This window comes from Podarcis melisellensis (assembly GCF_964234715.1).
Source record: "Podarcis melisellensis genome assembly, chromosome: 8".
NCBI lineage: Eukaryota > Metazoa > Chordata > Lepidosauria > Squamata > Lacertidae > Podarcis > Podarcis melisellensis.
The window spans coordinates 90,298,399-90,321,808 of NC_138540.1; the positions used below are offsets into that span (position 1 = coordinate 90,298,399).

At 50.5% G+C, this 23,410-nt stretch overlaps 1 protein-coding gene across 1 annotated transcript in view; it reads right to left on the reverse strand.

The window, feature by feature from the left end:
* The window catches only part of LOC309375998 (leucine-rich repeat and fibronectin type III domain-containing protein 1-like protein), a 66,182-nt gene that overhangs the window by 14,249 nt on the left and 28,523 nt on the right, over window positions 1-23,410 (reverse strand). The window contains exon 2 of the mRNA XM_081922115.1: window positions 12,155-12,311. The gene's annotated coding sequence lies outside the window, so the exon portion shown is untranslated. The remainder of the gene's footprint in view (window positions 1-12,154; window positions 12,312-23,410) is intronic.

Here is a 23,410-nt window from a genome sequence, read left to right on the forward strand (position 1 = left end):
GGAACAGCCCAATTCTCCTCTGCACTTTTCTGAGCCCCTTGCCTGGAGCTGGCCTTGGTGCTGAAGTCCAGCAATTCAGAGGCCTGGAAAAGCCCAGCGACTCTTGGATAGAAAACCACCTTCCTTGAGCTGCCCTTTCTGGCATCTGGTTCTGGCACGACTCAGGCTGTTTCATGAATATTCACAGCAGTTATTTTAGCATTTTACTATTTTTCAGGATACGGTGGGGTGGGGGTGGAGAGAAAGAAAGTAGGGAAGGAGGAAGAGCAGGACCCTCCCTTTTCAGGAAACAGCCAGGCAAACCCAGGAAGAGAAAAGTGATCCGCTGAGCTCTTTGCGAGCAGAACATTGCTGTCCATGGATGGCTCCAACACATCACGGACTCTGCTGCCAGAAAAGGAGCTTTTCCATTCCCCTCTGCTATGTCCCTCACTTGCTTTTGGGGCACCCCCTGCCTTTGGCCATCCTAACAGGAGCTGACCACTAGCCACAGCCCAGGCTCACTGGCCACAGAGTGTTTGCTACAGTGCAGCACCCATCAAGCCCAAGGAGACTATAAAGACCCAGCAGGTGGGGAAAGGAACACCTGGCCACTGCTCTCTCCCTGCCCCATCACAGCCCTTGCCAGGCAGGCAAATCCTTGAACGCCTTCACTATGCACTCAGGCAGATACCGCTTCTGATGGCCAAACTGAACATAAGAAGAGCCTGCCTGTTGGAGGAGGCCAAAGGGGCCCCATCGAGACCTGCAGGGCCTTCTCCCAGGGGCCAACCAGATGCCCAGGTGCCTCAGTGACCCAGAGTGCCTTCCATCAGCTTTGGCTGGTGGCCCAGCTACACCCCTTTCTGGACAGGGATGGCCTAAGTATCCCTGTCCATAGTCCCAACTATCCCTGTTGTCTATGCTCTGGTAACCTCAGGGTTAGATTACTGCAATGCGTTCTACGTAGGGCTGCCTCTGAAGACAGTTCCGAAACTTCAGCTGGTGCAGAATTCAGCGGCCAGGTTGCTCACCGGAGCAAGACGGCCTGAGCATATTACATTGATCCTGATCCAACTGCACAGGCTACTGATTAGTTTCCCGGCCCAATTCAGAGTGCTGGTTTTGACCACTAAAGCCTTAAATGGCTCAGGACCCTGCTCCCTGCCCCATTAGCTAAAGTAACCTGTTGACTTTGAAAGTTTTTTCCAAGCTCAGAAGGTGGCCTCTCGGTCGTTATATCAGTTATATTTGCCTTATAGGATTTCTCAGCCAAGGCCAGTTCTTGAACCAGGTTAGTTGGGTAGTTAAGATTTTCGGAATCTTGTTGGAGCCCTTTAAGATGAGTTCACCAATCCAGGACAGTGGGAGGAGGAGGAATGGACTCATCTAGAATTAACTCATTCAACCCCCTCTTACTCTCCTTTTGGAGAAAATATGGTGTGATTTTGCTCTGTCTCCTTCGGGGTTGCAGGGAGCTGATTAATGAATCTGGCATGATTCACAGTGATACCTCAGGTTAAGAACAGTTTCAGGTTAAGAACGGACCTCCAGAACAAATTACGTTCTTAACTTGAGGTACCACTGTATAGGGTGGTGTATAGGTTAAGCAAGCAAACAAACAAAACCAGCAAGCAGGATCTGAGCACAAGAGGAAGCCTCCCCTTCTGCGGTTTCTAGGCACTGGCATTGAGAATCATGTGCTGCCTCTAGCTGTCCTGGCTAAGAGCCATCAATAAGAGCTGTCCTGGCTAAGAGCCTGGCTAAGAGCCATCAATAACCTTCCTCTAAAGTGAACTGGACTAAGAGTACACAATTGTGAGTCCTGATTCCTGAATTGCAGGGTTTTGGACTAGATGGCCCCTGGAGTCCCTTCCAAGTCTGCCATCCTGTCAGTCTATGGCCCTTGGGCGATGAGTGAGTTTTCTTGTCTGCATTCAGAGTCTGCCACTGCCGAAAAGTCCACCCCACCAGCCTGCCCCCAATTCACCCAGGCAGAGGAAGGGCACTAAAGGTGCAGAGCCCTCCAGGCTATTTTGGGCACCATCACCATGTGGTGTTCACACAACACCACATGTTTCTGGTTAACATCCCCCAAGTCCTTTGAAAGTGAGGCAGCAAGGCCTTGAAGTGGCGTCTTGCTTTCATCTGAAGGGGGGCCAATTATCTGAGACAAGCAGCTGCGAAGGAGTCAGGAGTCGTCAGCCCTGAAGTCAGAAGCATCACAAGACACACCAGCCACTCGCGACCTGAAGGCTCCTCTGCCTCCCAGCTTGCCTTTCCTTCACCTTTGGCCCCAACGGAGGCTGAATTGGCCCCCCAGCCCCCTTCTCCTGGGTTATTTCAGTTCTCTGTAGCAGCTTCTAGGATGATCCCCATTTAATATTTAATGTTTTAATATTTCAGCGCTAATTGGAGCCCATAAAATACACAGTCCTTTCATTCCATCGCCACATCTCACTTTGTGGGTGCTAAAAACATTCATTTGCATTAGAAAGGGAGTTTCTCTCGCTTTAGTGATTGAAGGGGGGGGGGAATCCGCACATATCCAATTTAAGAGAGGGGAAACTGCACTTCTCAGCACTACTAGGCAGTGCTCATTTCCCAGACAAAATCACAGTCCTTTGCAAAAGTTTGGGAATTACAGCAAGGCCGCAAGCAATGTGTGAAGCAAGGACGGCATCGGAGGAGATGAACTTTGGTGTGGCATTAAAAGGTTAATTCAAAGCTGGTAGATAAGGCAGAAAAGGAGTCAGAGTGGGTAGGAGACAATTGGGGAGGGGGGCTCTGGCATGGCTTTGCCCCCCTCTGGGTGGCGCTGTGGGTTAAACCACAGAGCCTAGGACTTGCCGATCAGAAGGTCGGCGGTTCGAATCCCCGCAATGACGGGCTGAGCTCCCGTTGCTCGGTCCCTGCTCCTGCCAACCTTGCAGTTCGAAAGCACATCAAAAGTGCAAGTAGATAAATAGGTACCGCTCCGGCGGGAAGGTAAACGGTGTTTCCGTGCGCTCCTCTGGTTCGCCAGAAGCGGCTAAATCATGCTGGCCGCATGACCCGGAAGCTGTACGCCGGCTCCCTCGGCCAGTAAAGCGAGATGAGAACCTCAAAGTCGGCCACGACTGGACCTAATGGTCAGGGGTCCCTTGACCTTTTTGCTAAGCCCAAGGGGGGCATCTGCAGGCCCTCTTGCGCCTGGCTTAGGAAAGGTGGGAGACCTCATCGGTCATAACATTATGATGGAAGATTGGGAAAGGTTATGGAAAATTGATTTAAAATTTACAGATTGTTCTTTGTTGAAAGAAATTATATGAAGATGATGTATAGATGGTATATGATACCAGTGCAGTTAGGAAAAATATATAAAACTAGCTCAAATATGTGTTGGAAGTGTAAAGAAAAGGAGGGGACATTTTACCATATGTGGTGGGACTGTAATGAAATTAAAAAGTTTTGGGAAATGATATACAATGAATTGAAGAAAATGTTCCATCTAACATTTGTTAAAAAACCTGAAGCATTTCTGTTAGGGATTGTAGGAAAAGACCTGCCAAAGAAGTTGAAAAATATCTTCATGTATGCGACAACGGCCACGAGAGTCTTAATAGCACAAGGATGGAAGAACGAGGAAATCCCGCCTAAAGAATTATGGCAAGAGAAATTGATGGACTATGCAGAACTGGCAAAATTGACACATAAACTATGGGACAAGGATAAGTGTGACTTCAAAGAGGAATGGGAACCTTTTACAAAGTATCTAAAGATGCAGCAAAGTGAATTGGACTCCCTGGCAGGCTTTGAATAAACACTCACAAACTTTTTATTGATAATAACCAGTTAGACAAATTAAGGATTTATACAATTTTGTAACATGCAGAGAAAAAAGGAAAGGTGGGAGACCTCTGGGACTTTGCTTCCAGAAGGCCCCCAGTCTTGATGGAGGGGCTTTGCTGCAAGACCCTGGGGCTGTTGCACCGCAAAGGAGCAGGGAACCCTTTGCTTGACATTCACTGCATAGCAGCAGTGGCAGCAGCCTTGCAATGGCTTTGCAGACCAGAGCAATTCCACAGCTTACTTCACCCCCCTCCTTGTAATCTTCCTGGGTACAGAGCCAGCAGGTGGGGAGGGGCAAGTCCCCCCTCTCATCTCCCACCTCCCCAGACTGCAAAATAAGTGCTACGGCTGTCAGGCAAATTGGCGCTTGGTGGCAACCTCTCCTCCTTTGCTCCCAGAAGCTCCAAGGATATATCAGTAGTTTGGCTTAACCACAGGGAGGTGTGGGGGGGGGGACGGGGTGGATCTGAACCCACTGCATCTGGAATGAGGCACCTGTGAGGAGAAACAGAGCCGCTTGCCCCAGGTAGGCTGAACTTCCCCTGTGCGAGGAGAACAGGCCAGGCCAGGCCAACCCTCTGCTGCCCCTGGAGAAGGCAGCAGCCATCTGCTCAGACATGTGCAAAACCCTCCCAGGCTAGAGTGGTTTATTCAGAGATGGAGATCTTGTTGCTTCGCCATGAAATATTCAGCGAACAAGAGCAGATTTTATGCATGGGGAGACTGCAAGGCTGCCTTTGCGCAGGGGGTGTAGTAGGAGATAAAAAAGTTTCTGCCTGCATAGGCAGCGGTTTCTGGGTCTGGGGGAAACCACAGTGACCGCGTCATATGCAGAAGGAGCAGGAGAGGGGTCACAGAACGACCAGAAATTATTTTGGAGGGGGAGAACAAGTTGAAGTCCTCCATCCAGGTGCAACTGAGGAGCAGGAACTACTTTTGGCCTTTCTGCCAACTCAGGCTCAATGGGGGGCATGTCAGAAGAACTTAAGAAAGGCCTGCAGCCGGATCAAACCAGAGGGGCCCGATCCAGCACAGATGCCTATAGGAAACCAGAAAGCAGGATTCAAGCCCTCTGCCCTCCTGCGTTTTCCAGCAACTGGGATTCAGCACTGCTGCTTCTGACTGCAGAGACAGAGCACAGCCACCTTGGATAAGAGCCACATATTGCCTTCTCCTCCACAGCTTTGTCTTATCCTCTTTTAAAGCCATCTAAGTTGGTGGCCATGGGACGCGGGTGGTGCTGTGTGTTAAACCACAGAGCCTAGGACTTGCCGATCAGAAGGTCAACGGTTCAAATCCCCTTGACGGGGTGAGCTCCCGTTGCTCAGTCCCTGCTCCTGCCAACCTAGAAGTTCGAAAGCACGTCAAAGTGCAAGTAGATAAATAGGTACCGCTCCGGCGGGAAGATCAACGGCGTTTCTGTGTGCTGCTCTGGTTCACCAGAAGCGGCTTAGTCATGCTGGCCACATGACCCGGAAGCTGTACGCCGGCTCCCTTGGCCAGTAAAGCAAGATGAGCACCGCAACCCCAGAGTCGGCCACGATTGGACCTAACGGTCAGGGGTCTCTTTACCTTTTTAATTTGGTGGCCATCACTGCCTCCTGTGGGAGAGAGTTCCATAGTTGAACTCTGCAGTGTGTCAAGAAGGACTTTCTTTTATCTGTCCCAAATCTTCCAACGCTCAGCTGCACTGGCTGCCTTAGGAGAGAAGGAGAAAGACTTTTCCTTATCCACTTAGAAGGGGTATGTTTAGCTTGGAAAAGAGGAGACTAAGAGGAGATATGAGAGCCCCCTTCAAATGTCTCAAGGACTGTCCCATGGAAGATGGAGAAAACTTGCTTTCTCCTGCCCTGGAGGGCTTGACTTGCACTAATGGCTTCAAGTTCCAAGAAAGCAGATTCTGACTAAATGTGAGGAAGACCTTTCTGAGGGTAAGAGCTGTGGAATTTTGACATCTCCCTCAGAAGATGGTGGACTTCCTTGGAGGTTCCTAAGCAGAGGTTGGATGGCCACCGGTCAGGGTGGTGTTGGTTGAGATACCTGCATTGTAGGGGGTTGGACTAGATGACCCCTGGGGTCCCCCCAAAAGGATTCTGTGATTCCTTCATTGGAGGGTTGGACTAGATGACTCTATTATTGTTTTATGAGACCCGAGAAAAGGAAAGAAAACCAAGATGAAGGGGATTCCCCCAAACACAACTCAGCAGTCATATTAGTATTCCAGAAACATCCACGGCAGGACATAAATTCGCCCACAAACTGGACAGCCGTGTCCGAGAAAGGCAGGTGGCAGCTGAGTCACAGCTGGCCCAGCCATTAGACAGGGTGCAGCCCCTGTATCAGATGACAGAAGCCCCCCCTGTGGCGTTCCCAAAGCAAAGGAAGGATTGGACTCTGATTAATAGAATACACGAGGCTTGACAAGCAAGACTCTGGGAGGAGGTGCCAATAATGATAATTCCTCTCCACCCCTCGGCCCAGGTCGTTTTATTCACAAAAGAATTTTTGACACAGTGTTCGTAAGAACCAATAAGATTTCCTCTGAGCCCAGGTCATTTTATTCACAAAAGAATTTTTGACACAGTGTTCGTAAGAACCAATAAGATTTCCTCTGAGCATTTCAAAAACATGGGGACAAAGTTAAACCACAAAAAAAAACTAATTTAAGCATGCATACTTCTGGGGTAATTAAAACAGAACTAAAAAGGAAGAATGCATTCAGCAACCCCGGAGGTCATTAACAAGCAATAAACACTAGAGGAAGGATGGCAAGGAGATAGGGATCTTTATCACCTTCATGTGAAACTATTTCCAGGCCCTAAGTTTAACAAAACCAAGGAAGAGTACACCTAAAGAAACTGCCTTCTGTTTTTATGGCCTGGGATGCCTGGGGCAGCAACCGGCAACTAGCCTATGTCCTAGAATGCTTATATGTGTTTGTCAGACATAGAGAAATGGGCAGTGGAGGAAAAATGCAATAGATGTAGAGGCTTGTGGGACTTGATCAGAAATTATTGTCAGTGAATCAATCCCAGTCAACGCCATGCTTTCATCATGGACACAATGGCTTGATGCATATTTTATAATTCCTCATAGTAATCCCATCTGATCACTACACCCCCCAGGCAGCATACCCGCGGGTGCCCTGTCTGCCAAACCACTGCTGACATTGGCACTGATTCTGGGCAAATCACATCCATTTGGGGCAAGTTCTCACTCGAAATCAGCACAGTCTTGCTGGTGAAGGAGATGGTGGCGCTTCTCCACCAGCAGAGGGTGCGGCAGGGCGCACGGTGGCAGCAGAAAAGGCCGTGTTGGCAGGAGCAGGGAAGGCAGCATTTCCTGTTTTGCCTCAAGTGGAAAAGTGTACAGTGCATAGATGGGCTGGGGGGGGGGAGGGAGAGAGTCCTTTTTCACACAGTGAAACTCCTGTGAAACTCCTTGCCACATGAAGCAGCAATGGCCATCAACTTGGATGGCTCTAAAAAGAGGATTAGACAGACTCCTGGAGGGGAACAGGGCTATTGAGGGCTGTGTTCTGCCTCTGAAGCTGGAAGGAGTTGCGTTTCTGAATCCCAGCTGCTGGAAACTGGCGAAGGGGAGAGGACTCTTTGTGCTCTAGTCTTGCTTGCAGGTTTCCCATTGGGGCACCTGAAAACCCAGAGCAGGATCCGGCCTCTGTGGCACAGGGCAGCTTTGCCGCCTGCTGAACTGAGCAACCAGCACAAAGCACAATTAGGAGACCGGAGGGAGCTCACTGGAAACACTTAATCCCTCATTGATGGAGGTGGGAGTTGGTCAACTGCCCACTTCTGAGGAACCCATTTATGCAAGGCAGCAATATTCAGAATTCTGAATCAGGAAAGGGACCGTTTAGACTCCTGCAATTTGCTTAGTTTGGGAGAAATAACTATCCAGGGCTGGGAGGTGAAAGGAGCCCCCCTGCGGAGAATCTGTGGGGAAGCTTTCAGGCTGGAACAGCCTAGATGGGGCCCGGTAGAACTTCCCTGCTCGACTCCTCTCCCACTGCCTCCCAGCTTGACTTTGTGGAATGAATGAATGAATGAAATCTTTATTGCTAAAAGCTGTAAGCCATCAGAATTGGTCACAATGCGTAAAATACAAATAATTAATTGAAATAAAACTTAAGGAGTTTGGTGTTCCCAGCCTGGCCTCAGACCTCTGAAGGCCAGTCCCTGGCGGGGGGCAACAGTGAGGAAAGAGGTCCATTTGGGCCTGATCCAGGGGCTGCTCTGGGGCTCCTCTGAGCTTCTCCACACAACAGTTGGCACCCGTCTGCCTCAAGTGACAATGGAGTGCCCCTCTGGGGGTGAAGTCAAGCAGCTGCGTTAGCAGAACCAAAGTGACCTCCCTGGGGTGGAAGCCTGGGCAGAGTGTCTGGAAGTCCTGGGCTGCCCAGGCGACTCTGGTGGGATCCAAAGGAAAGCAGAGCAAACTGTTTGGTTCCAGCTTGGCTGCAGGAGTTGCCAGAAGGAGGCATGGAAGGCGCCATCCAACCATCTTAGGGACTCCAGATTTGTGTAGCCTTTTCCTCTCCTGCAAAGCAGCGGACGTTTACAGTCAGAGTTTTCCTTCTCCTGGATGGGTTCCCTTCCCAGGTGGAAAAGCCCCACCAGCCCCTCACTTCCCTCTCCTGCATGTGATGAAACCACCTTCTCGATGTGGGATGTGAAACACAAGAGCAGTCAAGTACAACCTTCCTAGAGTGAACATGTTTACACATGGGGAGGAATGTTTCCTTCTGGGCTGGGACAGACTTCCTCTGCATGTGACTAGAGGTGGGCATGGCCTCACCTGTGCAGGTAATGACAAAAGCACAGGGCAGGGCAGCCATCTGCTTAGCTAAAGATGCTCTCTTAGGCTCCAGCCAAGAGAGGACAAAGGGACTGTCTCCTTATGAGATAGTTTCCAGGTAGATGTTACTTTTCTAAGCTAAGTCTGCCTTCTGGGATCTGATTGTGAACAGAATGATGTGTGAGTAAACATTTTTATACTTTTATAGAAGACTGTGTTGTGTCTTATCTTTTATGAGGGAATAAGGGGGAAATACCAGAAGAGTTATTATGGAGGCTTTAGCGAGCCTGAGCAAATGCATCCGTTGTGAGTTTAAAAAGGGGAATGTTACTCTGCTAAATTGTGAACTTGTTTACACAAGTTGGAAAGCCTATAATCAAACAATATATCCTCTCCTGCATCCCTGAACATTCCCACACTTGACTGTTGGACCCACCCAGATTGAGGGCAGAGGGGCAGAGTCACCCACCCAGCAGAGGTTGTGTTCTTTGGCTGTAATTCCTGCATTGCAGGGGGCTGGACTAGATGACCCCCAAGGGTCCCTTTCCAACTGTACAATTCTGTGATTCTATGATATGCACCTGCTCCCTTGTGAGATGTCTTTGGGGGAAGAGAAGGCTGAGGAGTAAAGCTTACACTAGTCCACAGTGGAGTCCCTAAGACGGCTGGGGGGTGTCAGGGAACTGGGGGCTGAGAAGGGGGAAATACAGAGATAACCTCCGGTCGTATCTGAAGAAGTGTGCATGCACACGAAAGCTCATACCAAGAACTGACTTAGTTGGTCTTTAAGGTGCTACTGGAAGGAATTTTTTTTGTTTTGACTCCGGTCGTAAGTAGTTGCACCTCATCAGAGGGGGAGGATGATGAAGGGTTGTCAGGAAGCAATGAATCAGGGAGGGGGGAGCAATTTCCGGGGCTTAGAGGAAGGAAAGGGGGAGGGCTCCGGAAGTGGTTATGCTGGAGAAAACCAGCCAGTCTCTGCAACTGATACCAAATGAGCAGGACGTGCTCTGAGAGCTCTGTGTGTAAATAGGAAAATGGAACTAATAAATCCTGTAAAACTGGCCGGAGTCCCGGACTCTGATCTCTTCAAGCACCCACCAATCATCCCTGACAGGGGGCATTTTGTCTGCTTCCTTACGGCAACTCCTGCAGCCCAGCTGGTGCCAAGCATTTTGCTCTGCTTTCCTTTGGACCCCACGGGGGGGGGGGGGAGCCCAGCGCCTCCATACACACTGCTCAGGTTCCCGCTCTGTGCAGATCACTTTGGTGCTGCAAATGCACCAAAAAAGCAAGGAAGGCAGGGGCTGCGATTCTCCCGCAATTTGGCTTCACCCTCGGAGGCACACTCCATTGTCTCTTGAGACAGATGGAAGCCAACACCAGCAGCATGATGCTATGAGTGTCGGCATGCAGAGGGCCGGAAGGCCAGCTGATAAGCCCCAGCTGTGCTGTCTCCATCCATTGTCCCGTGCTCCGGCGTAAATATTAGCAGAGTGTACTGAACACACAGAATAGGCGCGAGGCTTGTGAAGTCACACTATAACTACAGATTTATTCATCATAAATCAGGACAAAGAAACATGTTGTCTCTCTCTTGTGTCATCTCAGAGAGAACGGGTAAAGCCAAAGCTATACACAAACGGAAGTTCCCAGCATACTGTGCTGGAATGTAAACAGACATGTGACACGCAACAATCCCATGCCTGTTCCTTAAGGTGGAATGGAAATGTCAACATGGAGCAAGCCGGTGGTTACTCAGCAGAAAACGCCAGCGGCTGCATTTACAACATCTGACATAAAAGATGGTCTTCCCAGACCTGTGAGAATGCAAAGCAACTTGCAGGAATTGGCATCCAGTTCAAAGGCCGGGGGGGGGGGGTCAGATGGAAAGAGGAAGCAGCCCCACCAGAGAAGACTGGCCAACCAAGTTAATGGACTAGGCTGAAATGGCGAAACTAACTGGAAAGCTCAGAAATCAAGACGATGAGAAGTTTAAAAAAGAATGGGAAATATTTATCATGTATTTGCAAAAGTCTTGTAAACAGGTTAATACATTGGCAGGATTTGAAGAACACTTGTAACTTTAGAAATAGTATTGGGGATTTGAGGTAGAGAAAATAATTTGGAATGGAAATGATATGCAGTTGAAAAGGAAATTTAAGGAACTGTGGGGGGGGAGGGAAGTCACAGGGTTCGGAGAATCCCATTTTATGGATGTGATACTGCTTGTGTGTGTGTAGTTTGTGGTGGTTGTTTGTTTTTTAATGTTGTTATTTTTGTTGAAAATTTAATGAAAATATTATTAGAAAAAGCAAAAGAAACCAGTGCCTTCTGGGACCCCCACAAGCCCCCACAGGAAAAACCCCACAAGCTCCACCCCCCCTCCCCACAGTGTCGCCCAGGGCCATCTTTAGCATATCTCCCACCGGGGTGCAAAGATCTGCCCAGCGCCCCCACATTTAGTTTTTGTGGGGTGGGTGGACTCGAAGGTTTTTGGGGAGGGAAGCCAAAGTTGTTGACCTTTTTGAGGGTAGGAAAATCTGCTCACCTGTAACAACAACGCAGCGGAAATAAATGCTTTTGTTTCCTGATTCGTCGGGAATATTTGATGCTACGGAGTAACAGCAACAGAGGGGGACAACTTTTGTTCCATTGATTTTCACTGCCGGCGATTGAGAGGGACTGGTATACAGCAGGTATACATTTGGTGCCCCCCGGAATTCGGTGCCGGGGGTCCCGCACCCTTTGCACCCCCCGGCAAAGACGGCCCTCATGCTGCCCTCCCCATAGCTCAGGTGAGCGCCTGTGTGCTCTGCTCAAGTAGACCTGTTTCCTATTACAAGCAATGCAAATTGGAGAAGACGGTGATGTCGACTCCTCCGGCCGACGCACAGAATTGTCCAGGTGACCTGAAGCGCATCCCCGCTTCTCTCCCTGCCTCCTGGATGGATACAAAAATGCCTTTGAGTTCACCCGCCGGAAGAGAATGAATTTTTTTTCCTTTTCGATTTTCTGAATCATAAAATGTGTTAATAGCTTAATTGAAACCCGCAACATAAAACGGAATCGAGCTGCGAGAGAGCGGAGAACTGTGAGATGCAGAACAGCAATCTAATTACTCGCTGGCAAACGAGGCAGGTGTGCTGTGGTGGATTGAATCACAGGAGCTTAAAATGCAAATTAACTCCAAAACAAAACACAGCCCTGGGTGGGTGGGGGGTTTCATCTTGGGTGCGGTGACCTTTTTTGGGGGCGGGGGAAGTGCTTTGCATTCGCTGCGGAGCTTTGCTGACGCACGCGCAGGCTCAAATCTCCCTTCACGGCAATTTCCCCTTAATTTGGGAAACAGGGAAGTTGCGCCTTATCATCAAACCCAATTCGGCAAGAGACCTTGAGAGAGTGAGTGCCGGAGGAGAGGGAGGGGGTCCTTTAGCCCCATATCCTGACATTTCCAGTGGCCCCCGGAGGCCCCCAGAAGAGCCCAGCTTGGCCCCTGACCACAGAGGCAGGGAGTTGCAGCACTTACCTTCAAGCAATCTCCAAGTTCACTGCCCGGCCGGCTCCAGCCTCCCGGACCGCCTGTCATCAGGAGCTCAGGCGCACAGGATGCCCTTGGAGTGACAGATCCGCCATTTGCCCGTCAGTCCAGCCCCCCTGGGGGGGCTCACAGGCTGCCATCCCTCCTGGAAGAAAAGAAGGGAAGAGGAAGCTGCGTCAGAAAGAACTTTGTCTGAGAGGACAAAGGCGCCCACTCATTTTCTTATTGCATCTATAGCCCACTTTTTTATTCAAGGAGCTTCAGGTGACATTTATCATTCTCCTCCTCCCCATTTAACCTCCACAACAACCCTGTATCTGAAGAAGTGTGCATGCACATGAAAGCTCATACCAAGAACTAACTTAGTTGGTCTTTAAGGTGCTACTGGAAGGAATTTTTTTTGTTTTGACTATGGCAGACCAACACGGCTACCTATCTGTAACCCTGTTGAAGTTGAGGGACATGAGGCAGGAGTTGAGAATGCAGGTGAGCTGCGCACAGGGGAGCTGCATGCAAGCTGCCGGCCAGCTCTGTGGAGGCTCCTTTTATTGACACAATATGCAAACCCAGGCAGATACATTTTGGGCTGTGACCTTTACAGTGCTGAGATCATGGGGTGGTATAAAGTTATTTTGGCACCTGTTTCCATCGCATCATTTCCCCCTTGCACAGTGTATGATGAAGGAGACAAAAGGTCTCAGAGACAAAAGTTACAGACAGGACACCGCAGACTACTGAGACCGCAAAAGGTTAGACAGAGGGCACGATGTAAAGACAGCTGTGGCTTTATCTGTGAGGGGGAGTTTTGCCCCACACCCCAAGGTCATGCGCGGGCGGGGAGTGTGCTCCGCACCCAGCGATCATCCCTACACCTTGTGAGGTAGGTTAGGCTGAGAGAGGCAGTGACTTGCCGCCCAGTGAGGTTCATGGCCAAGTTGGGGGAAATTTGAACCCTGTTCTCCCAGGTCCTGGACAGACACTCTAACCACCGCAGCACACTTTTCCCAACAGAAACAACTCCTGGGGTGGGGAGGGCCGAGTTCTCGTTGCTCAGCCTCCTCCAATGGTGCTGAAAGGCCCCCACTTTGCAAGAGGACCCTTCTCCCAGAAGGAGCATCTGCCAGGAGACCTCAGGTTCCCGCCTTCTGCCAATCCCAGCAAACCCCCCTTCCCCAAGGAGCAGGGGGAGAGGGGCAAGCCCTGCATCTCCCCACCCCACCCCCAGTGGCCTCCGTCTGCCAGGAGGTCTCCTCAAAGGGCACAATCCTGGCAGCAGCTTCATCTGAAACAGGTCCCAGAAAGGACAGGGGCTCCTGCTCAGCCACCCTGGGGCCCCTAGTCCCCCCCAGGTCCACCTGCTCCTCATCTGTGGCAGCCCAGCTGCTGGCCCAGGTGAGTGCACCACTGAAGGCCACACCTGCAACCAGATCTTTCCTCTCCATGGCTAATTTCTAGGGTCTCGGCTGGAGGCCAATTAAGAGCATCAACCTGACAAAGCAGACGGGGAACATCCAACCGCCATGGCAACCGCAGCTGCAGAGTCACCATTCAGCAGCGTTGGCATCAGGCTGCAGCTCCTGGCGAAAGCAGGCGCGCCGCATGCAGAACGGCCCTGGATCAGTAGGAGGCACTGGTGTGTGGGGGGAGCCCACCGCCCCGGCGGCACAATCCTGGTGAGGTGCCATCGTGGCTGCCCCTGCGCACTGGGCACCACGCCCCCAGGATGTCAATCAGGCAAATTGACAGACATAGTAAGACAAAGACCAAAAAGTAAAGAAAGAATGGGAGTGCCTAAATGAATACCTTAAAAGCCAAGGTTCGAGGACAGAAATCTGGCTGAGTCTGGAATAACCTTGTGAAGTGAAAGGAGAAGAAAGAAGGATTTATATCTAGATGCTAGGATAGAGATGATCAGGAAGACAGGAAGACACAATGAGAGGTAAAGGAGGTGCTGTGGGATTGGTGGAAGTCAATGTTTGTTTTTGTTTTTAGTGCTTATATTATTAACTTGTAAGATATGGATTTGTTTTTTGAATGTTGGTTTTTGTGTTTTGTGTCTTGTTATTTTTCGATATCTTTCGTGTTGTTGTTGTGTGGAATATAATATTTATATATTAAAAAAACAAAAGAAAAACACAAAATAGAACCTTCCGGGGGGGGGGGAGGATGTGTGCCACGCCCCTGTGAGTGGCACGCCACACCCCCGGGACGCACGCCTGAAGCTCCACCACTGGTAGGAGGGCCTGTAATGGCCACCGCCTGGAGCCCTGGAGAGCCATAGCTCAGTGGCTGCCTTGCAAGCAGAAGCTCCAGGTTCAAATCCCGCTGGCCTCTCCAGGTATGTCTGGGAGTCTGCAACCCTGCAGGGCCACCGTAGTCAGCACTGGGCTGGATACTTCTTCATGCAGCGCAGTCAAACTTGATCTGCCCATTAAAAAAACCCCCTCTTTTAAATCCCTGCGGGTTGGTGGCCATTCCTGCCTCACGTAGGCTCAGCTGGCTGGGCCAAGGTTTTGGGTCTCTTTAAGGCAGCTCCCCACATGCCTAGATGCAGCAGAGGTTGTGGGGTGTGGTATGGACAAGGGGGGGGGCGGTACCCAGCCAAGGCATCAGAAGCGCTGGCCTCTTGAGTTTGGGTGCTGCACTGTAAGGATTCGACAACAGCCACAGCTCCAGAGCAAAGGCTCACAGCATTACATGCGCAGAGATACCACTGATTTCTATACATCTTTCTCCATTCGACAGCCTATACTGGGCTCCCAGTGCCACCGTAAGACAAGGAAACCCCATTTCCTGAAACACAGAAATTCACCAAAAATAGATGGTTTTATTTCATTCCAAAAGGTAATAAAATTGTGGTCCCAGGATGTAAGGGGAGGGTGCCTGACTCATGGCCTGAATGGAACTGGAATCCATAATCCTCAGGTCCTCAGCATCTGCCCCACCCCCACCCCACTGCCAAACCAGGTGTGAACAGCCCAGACAGAGGAAGCAGACTAGGGGTTGTCAGAGGGAAATGAGACTCCAGAAGAGCAAATGAAGGTGCAAAGGTATGGGATTCCTTCCTTACAAAGGTAAAGGGACCCCTGACAGTTAAGTCCAACTCTGGGGTTGCAGCGCTCATCTCGCTTTACTGGCTGAGGGAGCCGGCGTCCAGCTTCCGGGTCATGTAGCCAGCAGGACTGAGCCGCTTCTGGCAAACCAGAGCAGCGCACAGAAACGCAGTTTACCTTCCCACCGGAGTGGTATTTATCTACAGTACTTGTACTTTGACATCCTTTCAAACTGCTAGGTTGGGAGGAGCAGGGACTGTGCAAAGGGAGCTCACCCTGTCGCGGGGATTCGAACCACCGACCTTCTGATCGGCAAGCCCTAGGCTCAGTGGTTTAGACCAGAGCACAGCCCGCGTCCCTTACAAAGGGATGTGCAAATAGTTTATTGACTTGTGTGAAGTGGGTACTTGAACTGCCCAGTTCTCACATTTCTGCCTGACACCACACCTTTTCTGTGACATACCTATGATGTTTTCATGATACCGTGTGAAATGTACCATGTGAAATCGTGGGAACTCTTAAGAAGCCATGTGCCCTCTGTTCTCGGCTGCTTCTTCCTTGTTTTGGCTGGGGAATTTGAACCTCGTTGCAGCAATAAATGATCCGGCTTCCTAGCTGCTCTTGTGCTTCACTTTGCCTGGCTGTGGTCTCTTCCTTGAACCTGACCAGATTCAGAACCTGCAGGGCTGGGCCCTGGCGAAGTTGGGAAACGGCTTAAGTACCACACCCCAAGTTTTGCCCACATCAGTGGGGTGGAGACAATGCTTCTTCATGCTCCTTTTTGCCCAGGTTCCTGAGCAAAGGCTGGCAGGCGGGAGGTGGTGGAGCCAGCTGGCGCTCAGAGGGACTCGGCGTGATTTTATGTTGGCTCAGGGGACCAGTGCAAACATGCAGCTAAAATTATCTGGGCACCGTGGAGGGAATGGTGGAATTACAGGAACAATCTACTGCTGCCCTTCACACACTGCGTGGCCTGAGCATTTTGAGCACAGCTTTTCATCAACAAATGCCTACAGAGATGAGTTTTCTACCCAATCTATGACTTCCCTCTGTGAGGATGCTCTGCAGTCGAAACACGCAAGACGTTGAGGACTCTTGAGACAACTTATTTTCACAAACCCCAGTCCTGCTCGGCTCCTATTTCGCTGTGTCCTTGGTTGTGATGGGACGCTTGAATGAGGTGGACAGAGTGGGGGACAGGAGGGGGGGGAGTAATCACATTTCAGACAAATTGCCAACAAGGAAAACTTTCCCCATAGTTGTATTTCCACAGCACAAAAGGCTTAATGTGGATTTCTACAGGAGCACCAGTTTGGCCCAGTTCACCCTCCTGGCTTTGTGGAAGAGCCATTCCAGTCCCATGTGGGGATGTGGCAGGGACTTCCAGGCCCCAAAGCGGTGGCTCCAGGCTGTTCCCTGGAAAGGCCAGTGGCCAACTCTTTCCCTTGCCCCACCTGCCTGGGGGGCCTGACAGACTCCAGCTACAAAAGCTGGGACTGCTGAACAGACTCTTGGGCTGGGGGGGGGGTTGTTTAGGGGGCTTTGCTGCTGTTACTGGTGTCCATTTTTTGCATCTTTATTTTTAAAGATCATGATTCACGTGGCAATTTTTCAGTTCAATTGCACTTTTTGATGTGTCTCATTTATTGCTTAGGACCAGTGCTTTTTTTCCTTAAAAAATGTTTAGGGATACTCTCATTTTGACTCAAGACAATCACCATTTCATAGTTCAAATCGGAGAAAATAAATATAGTAAGTGGACAAAAGTACAAAGATTCACAAAATGCTTGTCGTTGTCCCTGGAAAAAAGGGACCGTGATTGTGTATTTTTTTATGTTGTAACCTATCTTCATCAGGGTTTGAGCTAAGGAAAGGAAATAAAGGGGTGGGGAATATGGATGTATAACTCCTCTCAGTCTCCTCTTTTCCAGGCTAAACACCACCAATTCCCTCAACCGTTCCTCATCAGGCTTGGTTTCCAGACCCTTAATTATCTGCACAAATCCCAGCTTGTCCACATCCTTTCTATATTATGGCACCCAGAACTGGACACAGGACTCCAGGTGGCTCTGACCAAAGCAGAAGAGAGCCCTGCGCTTGTGCTGCATCAGGCAGATGTCCAGACCAGCTGGCTTTCTGCAAGACCGGCTTGCAGAAGGATCTTTTGCTGGGTCAGCTCTGATGTTCCGGTGTGTGTTCTGCAAGCCCCCCTTTTTTGCGAAATGTTGCAGAGAGTCCCACTTCCCACCCTTTAGCGCATCAGGGAACCTGCCAGGCTTTCATAGTGGTTTCATGCATTTAGCACTCTTGCTTTTCAACTGAATTGCTTTTCACCTGCTCTTGGCTTTATTATGAGATACGGATATTTTGGCAACCTTGTAAGCCCCTTTGGGTTTATGTGCAGTGGAATTTCCCCAACCCATGCTTCGCTTTTCCACAGGTGGCAGAAAGGGACAGCCCCCCCCCCCGCCTGCAGCCCACCCACTCGGGGGCTGGCCGGCTGAGTTTCCCAACCCCAGCCCCATATACTTGGAGGCCAGGAAGGGAGCCCAGGATGCCCCTTCTTCCCTCGTCTGCCTTGCCTGCGTCTGAACTGGAAGCCGCCGCACCAAGTGAGCTCAGCAGGAGCGAAGAGGGGAGAGAAGAAGCAGGATTTGGCTTTCAAGGGCTGCGCGGAGCCTGACAAACTCGGCTCCCTGTTCCCCCCATCTCTGCCTTTTATGTCGCTGAAGTGCAACACGGCGCTCCTAATCCCTAGACAATGCTGAGCTCTGAAAGCCACACCAAACAACAACCACACAAGCGGGGGGGGGGGACGGGACTCCCAGGATAGGAACAGAAAGCCAGAGGCTCTTCCGACAGCTGCACACAAAGGCCTTGATGGCACTCCTGCCAGGACGCTGCCGAAATGACGAGAGGGCTTTGAAGCGTCCACAAATAATGCAGCAGCAGCAGCAATTTGCATGCTCAAACAAGGGGCTTTGCGCAGCGGGGGCTCTGCCCAGACCCAGAGCAGCAGAAGCAAGGCAGGGAGGTGGGGGGGCTGCTCTTGCGCAAGAGCTCTGCCAGCCCAGGTTCTGCTTGGGGGTTCTCCAAAAGAGGCAGCTGGTGGGCTGCTGTGAGAACAGGCTGCTGGGCAAGAAGGGCCATGGGTCAGATTCAGCTGCCTCTTCTTAGTGTTACAGAAATGACACGGGGGGGGGACATCCTTAAAGTTGTTACAATGTTACAAATATTTTGCCTGACTGTATCCTTTCAACTTGACAGCTCAGGGAATATACCTAGCTTTATAAATTCATAGAAAATCCACACTTTAAGCGACTCTCCTCATTCCAATGCCATTTTGGTCCTTAAAGAAAGGTGAATTTGGGCTCCACCTCCGTCCATGAACCAAGATGCAGGAAGTCACTGTAGGCAGCAGGAACAGGGCATCTCGCCTCATTCCCCAAGTGTGGGAGCACAGACAGGGCCCCCCACCCAGGGAGTGACCAAGGGGGCAACAATAGACAAATGTTCTGAAAGCCCATCTCCAGACCAGTCCTGAGGGCAAGGAGATGTCAAGAGTTTCATTGTCCTTTCAGTGATGGGGACTTAAGAGCTGTTGGGAAAGGGGTCTGAGAAAGTGACCTCATGTCAGCAGCTTAATACCAGCCTGTGCTATTGTCAATCATTTTGTCTCCTAGAAAGGCCATGGGAGGCATTCGGTCCAGCCAGTTCTGGCTTTCTACAACCGTAGGATAAGTTAGAAGAAGAAGAAGAAGAGTCTGGATTTGATATCCCACTTTATCGCTACCCAAAGGAGTCTCAAAGCAGCTCACAATCTCCTTTCCCTTCCTCCCCCACAACAAACACTCTGTGAGGTGAGCAGGGCTGAGAGACTTCAGAGAAGTGTGACTAGCCCAAGGTCACCCAGCAGCTCCATGTGGAGGAGCAGGGAATCAAACCCAGTTCACCAGATTACGAGTACGCTGCTCTTAACACAGCCAGCCAGCCAGATCCTGGCCACCACCTTCTCTCTAAGCCCCAGAGACTTGCAAGGGAGACCCTGGCAGAATGAAGGTCTAATTAACAAGCTTCCCACCTTTCATGTTGCTCTTAATGAGCAGGTATTTTGCATCAGAGGCAAAGAGACCCTGACAAGCCCCTGCTGCGCTCAGCAGAAGGCCGCTGCTGGCACCTCCTTGCCCTCGCTGACTGGCACTGTCTGGCTTTGCGGACCTCCAACCTGGCAGAGTCTGGTTCCAGCTGCTCTGGCACATGTCAAGGGCATGGAGGCCATCAGGTCTGCTTCACGAGTTGGGATGAGCTGGGAGGGAGGGAGGGAGGGAGGGAGGGAGGGAGGGAGGAAGCAGCAGCAGCATCTTTGCCAGCCTGTGGCTGCAACCCCACGACTTCTTTGAGTCTGTCTAAGTCTGTCAACGTCTCTCCCCTCCCCACCGCCTACCACAGATCCTAGAAAGCAGCTAGCAAATATTCTCGCAAATATTTGTTCACCTGCTCCGCGGGAGGCAACAGTTTGCAAGTCTCCTGCCTTGATCTCTGTGTCAGATCAGGAGTCCCAGGAAGTCTGGCTCTGGCTCCAGAGTGGCACTACCAGCAGATGAGAATAAAAGGAAGAGAATTGGGGTCTGGATCTGCAACTGGGGGTCAGAAGTGGGGCCAAGTCCCAAGCCCTCAGGCCCTCCCAGCCCAGCTCTCTGGGGCAACCACCAAGTCTTGAGATCCTGGAGGGGCTGAGCCCAGCAGGGAGACCGGCTGCCAAGTCGGGGGTGGTTCCACCCCTGGAGTTGAAGGGATTCTCGGGGGGGAGGGGATGCCGGAGGGGTCCACCAGACCTTAGAAAGCCGCTATCCTTGGATCATGTGCTTCAGTTCTGTTAAATTAAACTAAATACTTTTGACTGGATCTGAATAAATGTGCAATTAATTGGAACTGTTTTGGGTGTTATTGTCTTCCTTGGGGGGTCATGCAAACCGCTGTTATAGATAATGCTTTTTGAAGGGTTGGAGGGGCACTCAACTGCTCAACTCTGGGCATTCCGTGCCCAAAAAAGTTCAAGAACCGTGGGCAATTCCCTCCCTCCAAAAAGCTTAACAACTCTGGGCAATTCCCCCCTCCCATTTTCTTAATTTGGAGTCCAAAAAATAGGGGGCATGTTATACACGGAAAAATACATTATGCAGCACCAAATCCTTCTCTCGATTTCCCCTCTGCCTCTCTGTGCCAAAGGCCCTGGATCTCCCTTTCGCTCAGCCCTCACTGGAAACCTTGGTGCTGATCTACCATGAGGGAAGAAACAAAAGGTCACCCAGAGCACGGCAGAGTAAAAATAGAAGAAGGGGCAGCCATGAAACCCTGGAGAGGATGCAGGAAAGGGGCTGTGTCGCTGGGCAGCGCCAGTAAATCGAGGCGAGGGCAGCAGCCCTAAGAGCAGCAGCCACATTCTTCTCTGCTGGTGCCTTGAAATAAAAGTCAGGAGGGGTGGAGGAGGAGGAGGAGGAGTTTGGATTTGATATCCCGCTTTATCACTCCCCTTCAGGAGTCTCAAAGCGGCTAACATTCTCCTTTCCCTTCCTCCCCACAACAAACACTCTGTGAGGTGAGTGGGGCTGAGAGACTTCAGAGAAGCATGACTGGCCCAAGGTCACCCAGCAGCTGCATGTGGAGGAGCGGAGACGCGAACCCGGTTCCCCAGATTACGAGACTACCGCTCTTAACCACTACACCACACTGGGTTTCTGGGGTGCCAACTTAGATAAAATATTGGGGGAACCCAGGTATGCCCCATCCTGCATGATTGATCACATGACACAGTGCACATACAGCATCTGAATGGCAATGCCTATCAACTTTAGGGGAGAGCCCCCTGAAATATTTTATTGGGGGGTGAAGGGACCTTGGCCCCCTAGGAGTTGTCTCCTATGGAAGTCAGCATGAAATAAGGACCCCAGAAGAGGGTGCTGGATCAGGCCAACAGCCCATCTAGTCCAGCATCCTAAGAACCCAGGAATCTGGATAGACTGCCACTGGACCTGGAGGTTCTATAAGAGCATATGGAGAGCCCTCAAGCTAAGGGCCCACCGGGTCCACTGTCCTGTTCTCACAGAGGCCAGCCAAAGGCCCATGATGGAAAATCCACAAGCAGGTTTTGGGCACAAGAAATGGGTATTCCGAAGCAACAGCCCAGATCAGCCTCAGAGTCAGGCCTTTGCTCAGCAAACAAAGCCACAAGGCGGGGCCCCTGCAGAGGAGAGCAATCTGCTCAGAGGCAAAGCAGCCCCAGGGGACTCGACTGAGAAAATCCTGCCTTGTGCCACCATGTGAGAAGGTGGTGGGAAAGGCGGGGAGAGAGAGAGAGAGAGAGAGAGAGAGAGAGAGAGAGAGAGAGAGAGAGAGGGAGAGGGAGAGGAGATGGGTCGGGGAAGGTTGGGAAGCAAGAGCCATTCCATAGAGAAACAGACTCCCTGCAAAAGGGATGGACTCTCCTTCCCTGCACAATACAGGATTTCCCTGTGTGTCAATGCAAAAGGCTGTGTCCTGTATTTGTGGGATGTGAAACACAAGAGCAGTCAAGTACAACATTCCTAGAGTGAACATGTTCACACATGGGGAGGAATGTTTGTCCATCCAGCAGGTCAACTTCCTGTTTCCTTTTGGGCTGGGACAAACTTCCTCTGCCTGTGACTAGAGGTGGGCGTGGCCTCACCTGTGCAGGTAATGACAAAAGCACAGGGCAAGGCAACCATCTCTCCTCTTTTTGACTACATGCATTGAAGACACAACATCTGCTTAGCCAAAGATGCTCTCTTGACCTCCAGCCAAGAGAGGACAAAGAGACTGTCTCTTTATGGGATAGTTTCCAGGTGGATGTTACTTTTCTAAGCTAAGCCTGCCTTCTGGGATCCAATTGTGAACAGAATGATGTGTGAGTAAACTCTTTTCATACTTTTATAGAAGACTGTGTCGCATCTTATCTTTTATGAGGGAAAAAGGGGAAAATACCAGAAGAGTTATTATGGAGGCTTTAGCGAGCCTGAGCAAATGCATCCGCTGTGAGTTTAAATAGGGGAATGTTACTTTGCTAAATTGTGAACTTGTTTACACAAGTTGGAAAGGCTATAATCAAACAATATATCCTCTCCTGCATCCCTGAACATTCCCACAGTATTGATACAGTTTTGTCCTGTATTTCAGGACAAAATGCCGTGTCCTGTATTGTAAGGGTGTGTGGAAGAGAGAGAGAGAGAGAGAGAGAGAGAGATCCCAGCAAGGCCATCCTGTCTGGCTGCAACAGATTGTAATGGATTGCTCTGAAGTCACTTTAGCACCAGGGGGAAAAACCTGCTTCCCCACCACTCCGCCTTGTCCTGTATTTGGCCAGAACAAAGGTGCCCCCCCCCTGCCTACCAGCCGTTCTCTAGCTGTGATTCCTGCACTGCGGGGGGTTGGGCTGGAAGACCCTCAGGGGTCCCTTCTCTGATCTCTGGTCACTGCCGCAGCCTTTGATGCGAGAGGCAAAGGGGACGGGGGCTCGGCCGCTGCAGCCAGGATGACTCACACCCCCTGATGCCTTTTGCGCTAACTTTTAAACGCCCGCTGAAAACCTTTCAATTCCCCCAGGCCTGTGCAGGCAATTAAGAATACATCTTTCCAGAGTGGTTAATCGGTGCCTGATTTTAACTTTTTAAGAACAGCGTGATTTTATGTATTTTTTATTGTAAACCGCTTGGATATTTTTAATAAGGTATTTTTTATTAATAAGTAAAATGCAGGCAGGGAAGACGCTGACCCGTTTATGCATTCATCGAAATGCGCGTGGGGGGGGGGGTAAGCATGCAGACCCCCACCATGACGTGAGTTCAGATGACTGGGCTTGGAAGGCTGTTTTAGGGGTTGTTTTTAAAGGTCTGGAACGGATTAATCTATTTTGCATTACTTTCTATGGGAAAGCGCATCTTGGTTTTGGAACGCTTTGGTTTTGGAACAGACTTTGAGAATGGATTAAGTTTGAGAACCAAGGTGCCACTGTAGAAATGCAGGCTTAAATGGCCCAATGCAGCCAGAGTTAAGCATGTTTAAGCACCACCAGCATCACTGAAGAGGATAAGCAGGTGCTCAAATGCGCCCCATTGAAATCAATGGAACTTATGGAAGCTTATCCTGGGTTGGATGTGCTCAAAGCCCTGGATAA